The sequence below is a fragment of the Lepisma saccharinum genome, chromosome 17 (assembly GCF_977018435.1).
Source record: "Lepisma saccharinum chromosome 17, izLepSacc3.1, whole genome shotgun sequence".
In the NCBI taxonomy this organism is placed as follows: Eukaryota; Metazoa; Arthropoda; class Insecta; order Zygentoma; family Lepismatidae; genus Lepisma; species Lepisma saccharinum.
The window spans coordinates 5,213,964-5,220,890 of record NC_139245.1 but is presented as its reverse complement, the minus strand read 5'-3'; the positions used below and the strand labels follow the sequence as shown (position 1 = coordinate 5,220,890).

The 6,927-nt window shown below is 38.6% G+C and overlaps 1 protein-coding gene across 3 annotated transcripts in view; it reads left to right on the top strand.

The window, feature by feature from the left end:
* Positions 1-391: 391 nt before the first annotated feature.
* The window catches only part of LOC146001484 (hemocyte protein-glutamine gamma-glutamyltransferase-like), a 50,220-nt gene continuing 43,684 nt past the window's right edge, over positions 392-6,927 (top strand). Inside the window, exon 1 of one of the 3 annotated variants that reach the window (XM_083138853.1) lies at positions 392-473. The gene's annotated coding sequence lies outside the window, so the exon portion shown is untranslated. Of the gene's footprint in view, positions 474-4,864; positions 4,882-4,902; positions 4,919-6,927 lie in introns of those variants that run through there. The other 2 variants (XM_083138855.1, XM_083138854.1) reach the window with 2 other exon arrangements.

The following is a 6,927-nucleotide window of genomic DNA, read 5'->3' as shown; positions in this document are numbered from 1 at the left end:
CACGCGGTTTAGGCCGCTTAAAGTTGCAAAATCTCGTCTTCCAGGAACTATTTCATTACAGTAACGGGGGCGTGACAGTCATTTGATTCTCACGATAGACACATTTCTTTTCCTGCCCCCCCCCCCCCCTTTTAGCTGTGACTCAGAATGGTGCCATGGCCTTGGTCCTCTTCGGTGGGCGTGTGCACCTCGTTACGGCATCAACATATTAATATGCAGCCACACTGCAGGAATTCTATATTTCTCATCTTCGCATCTCGTGATTATACAACTTTTATGCCATTGGTTCGTCGGGAGGGGCAAATCGCTCTTCGGCCAATGGCATTGGGCAGCAGAGGACGGAAGGTCATCTAATAAGAAGCGAAAGTCTGCCCACTGATTCACACAGTCCGTTTCTGTCTCGTAGTGGTTGCTGCACGTGTTCGTACAAGAAGCCATCAGCACACGTGAATCTGACAGGACACATAGCTAAGGTACTGTACGATATGTCCTATACTCACACTAACATTACACTTATGTATAGTTCATACTCGTATTATCTCCCGTGTGCTATTAATTGGTTTTACGCTGCCCCCTCTCCCCCGTGGCGGAGTGGTTAGCACATCGCGCTTCGATGCCAGGGGTCCCAGGTTCGAATCCCAGCCTGGGCATGGATGTTTGTGAGTGTCCGTCAAGGGCGCCCGCATGGAGGGGTCAAGGGGGGCGCTTGCCCCCCTGAGATTTCTGGAAAGAGTTAATTTTATTCCAAAATTTCAAATTGTAGAGATATTTAATAACAAAAAATGTTGTTTTCTGTGACTTACAGGCCATTATTATTATTATTATTATTATTATTATTATTATTATTATTATTTGAAGTAGAGTTACATTGAAGCTTACAGTCTATTTTACACTGATTAACAGATAACCCACAGCTCTACAGCACCTTGACGGGCCTTGGCTTACCTACCGACTGCTGGTCTCCCTCCCACACTGTTCCGCCGTCACCTGTTGTAGCGTGGAGGTCTCAGACCAGTGTTGGGGTGACGGGTGATCAGCCCGACGAACCCCCAGCCGTTATTGTAGGTCTTCTTCTGTTATTGTAGGTCTTCTTGACCAGGTTACGCTCACTCACTCGGAGCTTCCCAATTTCCTCACGATGGTGGGTTGCCACCGGTCCTATACGTAGGCCGAATAAATTCCGACCAGAGCCGGATTCGAACCTACGCCGTCCCACAGCGAACGATCTCAAGACGAGTGAACGCCTTAACCCGCTCGACTACAGAGGAGGACATTTTACACTGATTATCTAACTATAAAAAAACATCTTATTGTCAGTATACAGTTATGCAAATTGTATATAGATAAACAGAATAGGGAAATTACAAATGTATGTAATTTTAGAAAACAAGTGGTAGTAGTAGTACTAGTAATGTAATAATGATAAAATAATAATAATAATAACAATAAAAGTTTCTATGAGCCTGCCCCCTGAGAAAAAATCCTGCAGACATCCATTCATCAATTTCATCATATCATCACTCATCCCCATCTTTGCAAATTAGCCAAAAGTGGCACAAAAGCGAAGTAAAACAAAGCAAATCAAATTAATTGGGTTTTGGCTACACCAGTGGATTGATTTCTCGACTTAGAATCAGAATCCACTGCATGATATTGTCTTGAACCTCCCTACTGCCTACTGATACTTGACAAGATTTCAAAGAAACATTGTACAGCAAGAATCACGTAAAGGGAAGGACAGAGAAATGGCAACAACGAGAAAAAGATGAAACAAATTAGAGAGAGAGAGAGAGAGAGAGAGAGAGAGAGAGAGAGAGAGAGAGAGAGAGATAGGGAAAATAGTAGAGAGAGAGATAAAGAAATAAAGAAATGAGGAGAGAAAAATAAACAAACAAATGAGGAGAGAGAAAATAAAAAAATAATGAAATTAGGGGAGAGACCGAGTGAAATTATTGCATTGACGGTTTGCATTTATCCGTTGCTGAGTTGCAGACGTTGAAGCATGGCACAATTTACAGTTGCACGTACTTGAAGAAGCCGATCTGTTTTCATTGCAGAAAAACAAGACTGGTTAAAACTAGCTGGCCTTGGAAAAGCCATTGACTTGTCGTGGAAAGGGAAATTGGTACCTTGATAATTGCTGCAGAAGATAGATGGTTAAATAGACTAACTGAATGAGCAACAATTTATAGTTTTCACACAATAATTTCCAATAATAATGATGATAAATTCACAAATTGCTGAAACAAATTCTTTTAAGATAGATGTTTTACTTATAAAGGAAATTGAAAAGGATATGAAGTGTTAGTGGATTAAATTGTGGCATATAACGTTGATTCTGTGCCTCTTTAGGACAGTCGTTGATAGAAGTTAAGAAAAAGATAAAGGATTTAAGAAGATATACTGTGAACAAATCTAGTTGCAGATAGATTGTGTTTTGTCTTTGTTGAATGTCTTTCAGGTAGTTTATAATAACATGAAGTTATAGGTTAAATAAATGTTGTTTTTACTGTTAACGTTTTGCCTAATTGAAGCAACCTTTAATCAAGAATAAGACAGCGATATTGAATTGTCCAGAGCCAACAAACGTTAAAGAGTTGAAGTCATATTTAGGAATGATTTCATTTTATCATAGAAGTATGCGAAAGTTCGCTATGAAGATAACACATCTTTATGAATTGCTAAAGAAAGGAGCAGTGTGGTCGTGGACAGATCGACATAAAGCGGAATTTCTTGAATCCAAAGAAGCATTGCGAAAAGCTGAGATATTAACTCTATACAATCCAGATCAAGATATTGTATTGATTGTAGATGGAAGTGGTGTAGGAGTTGGGGCTCAGTTGTGTAATAACATTGAGGGTGAATCGAAAACAATTGCCTGCACTTCGGCGACACTAGCGCCTTCAGAGAGAAATTACAGCGAATTTGAAAGGGAAGCGTTAGCTTTAGTGACGGGCATAAAGAAATTTCATAAGTATCTTTATGGAAAGCATTTCATAGTCTATAGTGATTCTTTACCTGTAAAATATATTTTTGGCGAGGCAGCAGCAATTCCATTGTCAGCATGTTCACAGTATATCTTCTTAAATCCTTTATCTTTTTCTTAACTTCTATCAGTCGTGACGATGAGGATGAGAGATAATTAGGCGAAATATCTCATGATGCATGCTAGAATCGTAAATCGAACCCAGAACCTTCCTAAGCAACCATATGGACCGCCAAGGCGCCAGGAAACGTTCAATGTAGTTCTATTAAGTGGACGACACTACACAAGTCCCATTGATGATTTGGCTCCGAGTCTAGGCAATACAGCCTCGTAGCCATGTTACGAGAAGCCTCTACATAAAGATTTAATGCAGTGGATAAAAGTTAAAGAAAAAACCCTCTGACAGGGCTTGGAAATTTACTTGGCAAGAATTAAGAATATGGAGAATGTCTTCAATTTCGTTAATTTTTGGTATACTAACTAAATTTGGCCTTCTAATCACGAATCTGTTGTTAAAATGCCGGGTCACGTGAAAAAATTGTACACTTATGTATATATATGTTGCCACGAACCATGCACGGGTAGCCCCACAAACCATTCACGGATAGCCCCACGAACCATTTCCGGTAAGGCTAGGTTAGGCAAGTTAAAATTTTGTTTGTAAAACAATGCGATACAGCTTTTGTTTAAAAAAAATTCTGAACTTATATCGGCTCTTTTCCTATTTCGAGACGTGACCCCCGCATTTTAACAACAGATTCGTGATTAGAAGGCCAAATTTAGTTAGTATAACAAAAATTAACGTAATTGGAGACATTCTCCGTATTCTTAATTCGCTCCATTTACTTTCTAAAATTAACTGAGTTACTGGTTGCAACCATATTCCTTCTTCTTCACCGTTTGTCCCTATCGCCATTAAATGCGGCGATTTTGGAATGTATCACACAAAATCCGATAACATCCCACGTGAAAATAAACTCTTCCTCCTATTTACATACGGTCCTTCGCAAATATTGACACAACACAAAACTCTTCCTCCTATTCACGGGGGTAAATAGCTCCTTCGCAATATGATTTGGACAAACACAACACACATGTCCGTATCACACCGAAGTACAAGGCGTACCCTGACCAGTGTTGCCACAATCTGAAGGCACAATTCCCCTTTCCAAGCGGCAAAATTTCCCTTTTTGAACCAAATTTTACCTTCACCTAAACAAATATTATTATTGTTATTATTATTAGCAGTGGTAGTAGTAGCAGCAGCAGGAGCAGTAGTAATAATATTTCCGTTAGTACATGCTCGTATAAATAAAAAATGAAACAAAATTTTCACATACATGTCAGGTTCATTGCTTCCTGGTCAGATGCCCCAGGTTTGATTCCTGGTCAGGAATCCATTAATTCGTTAATTCTCATCGTTACAATTATCCGAAGATACAGAAAAGCGACGTACAATAAGCTTAAAAGAAATATAAGTAGATACAGGCTTGTATTCAAGGGAGCAGAAATAAGAAGGAACAGAAAAGAATAAAAAAAGTGGATATGAAACTGGAACTTAACATATACTGTTATAATGTAGAGTCAGATGTCTTAAAATTTCCCTGAAATTGTGGTATTTTTCATCAAAATTTCCTTTTCCCTTTTGGATAAAATTTCGGTCCAAATTTACCTGCAAAAGGGAAATTTCCCTTCATGTGGCAACACTGGCCCTAACCATATTTCTCGTTTGCAAAATCTTAATCGGATCGTTTGCTATTAGTTAGGCGTTTGTTTCGTTTGGGAAGTTATTACGTCACGTCATGTGATCGGGGGAAGGGCAGTTTCGTGTAGAGCTCTCTTTTTCTCACTTTGGCAGCTGTTGCGGTCACTTCGCCCTTCGCTATCCTGGACTGGTAGACTGTGTTCCCAGGACTTATCACTTGTTCACTGGTAGTATTTACAATATAATTAAGCTTAGTTTATAAATTCATTCATTCATATTGCACTTGGTATTTTCTTGTTTTTTTCAGCACTATTTCTTCATATTAAAATACTATCATGACTCAGGTGATCATTTCCGAATTGACAAACATCTACTTGTCTTGCGGACTTCGCGTCAATTAGTTCGACACCCCCTCCCCCTCCTTACCATTTACTATTTGGTAGTTATTTTCAGTCTAAAATAAAGTCTAATAAATTGAACCAACCCTGAAAAACTACAATTGATTCGGATACCGGTGATATTTGGTCTGTGTAATTTATTGTCGTATTTATAAGCATGGTGACGTTAATCAGATTTCAATATAAAGTGTTACGAAGTTTATGAATTGAATTATTGTATGAAAACTTCATGTCATGATAATTTCGAATATTATATTTAAAAACATCTCTAGTTTTGCCTTAAACAATAAATAATTGAAAAATACAATTATTTTCGTACATTCCACAACTCTAATATACATTATAATAAGGTAGTTTACTTGGGGGCCGTTGACCCACTGTACCCCCTCGAGAATTACGTCGAATTATTTTTTAATCGACAGATTTTAATGTTTTACGTAATATAATAGTGGATCCAGCGTTAGGAAAGAACAAATAACGGAGATATTTGATCCCAAAGACTAGCCCACGTAAATTAAAACATGCAATTTCAGAGTACTTTCACCGCTTTTTGCTAGTAAACAACTGTTTGTATTTACACTAAAATAGCGAAAGAACACGTCGAAAATAACTATCAGTACCAGACCTAGCAATCGTAACCTAACTACGTAAAATAACAACTGCTGTTGTGGAAAGTCTTTTTGGGTGCTATATTCACTTGCGTGAAACCTTGGGGCTGTTCTGCTACACGGTAAAGTAACACGCTAAGGTAACAGAGGTAGTTTTCTTCACAAGAACACATTTCCGCGAGTTAAAATCAACTGAAAACTTTCATAAACATCAAAATCTTCATAAACCATTCTCCAGGGGGTACAGAGCATGATTTGTTCAATGTGGAATGTATGTAATATTTTGCAAACTTTGTTATAAAGAAAATAAATGATGAACGTCACTGAATCGAACTCCTTTCTGGGATCATTAGACCAAAGAGGTTATTTAGACCCGCCCAGTGCATTCGGAGCACAGCCGGTTTCCTCCATGTATTGTGAAGGTCAAGAACAGCTGGCAATGAGATTGTCACGGCCAGGTGCGCGTCAGACCTAGGTGAAAGCTGAGATTGAAAGATTGTATTATCGATTAAACGTCCATCTCAGAATTCGATTTTTCTGATTCGGGTGAAGATGAGATAAATTATGTTGCTAATAAATCTATTTTCACTGGTAATTTGTCTCTAGAAAATAACTATTCTGGAGACGGCGTAGGAGCCGGTGTGCAATCACAGCGCAGAACGGCAAAACCCTATTTCCCTACTGGCTGCTTGGGGGAAGGGGGAATTTCTAACATTGTCACATCTTGCCCAAGCGGTGGGCGTAATTGATTGTTTGATCGCGAGTTCCTTCATAGGGAAGCGCGGCAACAGAGGGTCACTGCCATAAAGGCGGTTACCGCACCGGAAATACGGACGGCGGAACTGTAGTGCTGTAGCTAGCGTGACATGGTGCTGTTACTTCGCCCAAACAATCACGAATTTGAGAAAGTAACTCAGTTATAGTTCCTGTTACTTTTGAAAGTTGTTTTTTTGTAGATACGATTTCATGCATAATTTGCAATCGGGCTGTTCATTTCTTTCACTCAATTCAATTTCAAAATCAAATTAATATTAATTTTCATTAAATTATAATTAACTTAATATATTTTAAATATAATTTAAATTTCTGTTCAACAAGGAAGCTGTGCCATATAAAGGATGATAGTTGATCACATCTCTTGACAGAAGGGTTCTAAAATAAATACACCTGTTACATGCAATAATATGGGTTTCTGGGAACGTCGTAGTCGCCTTGTAATCAAGTGATCCC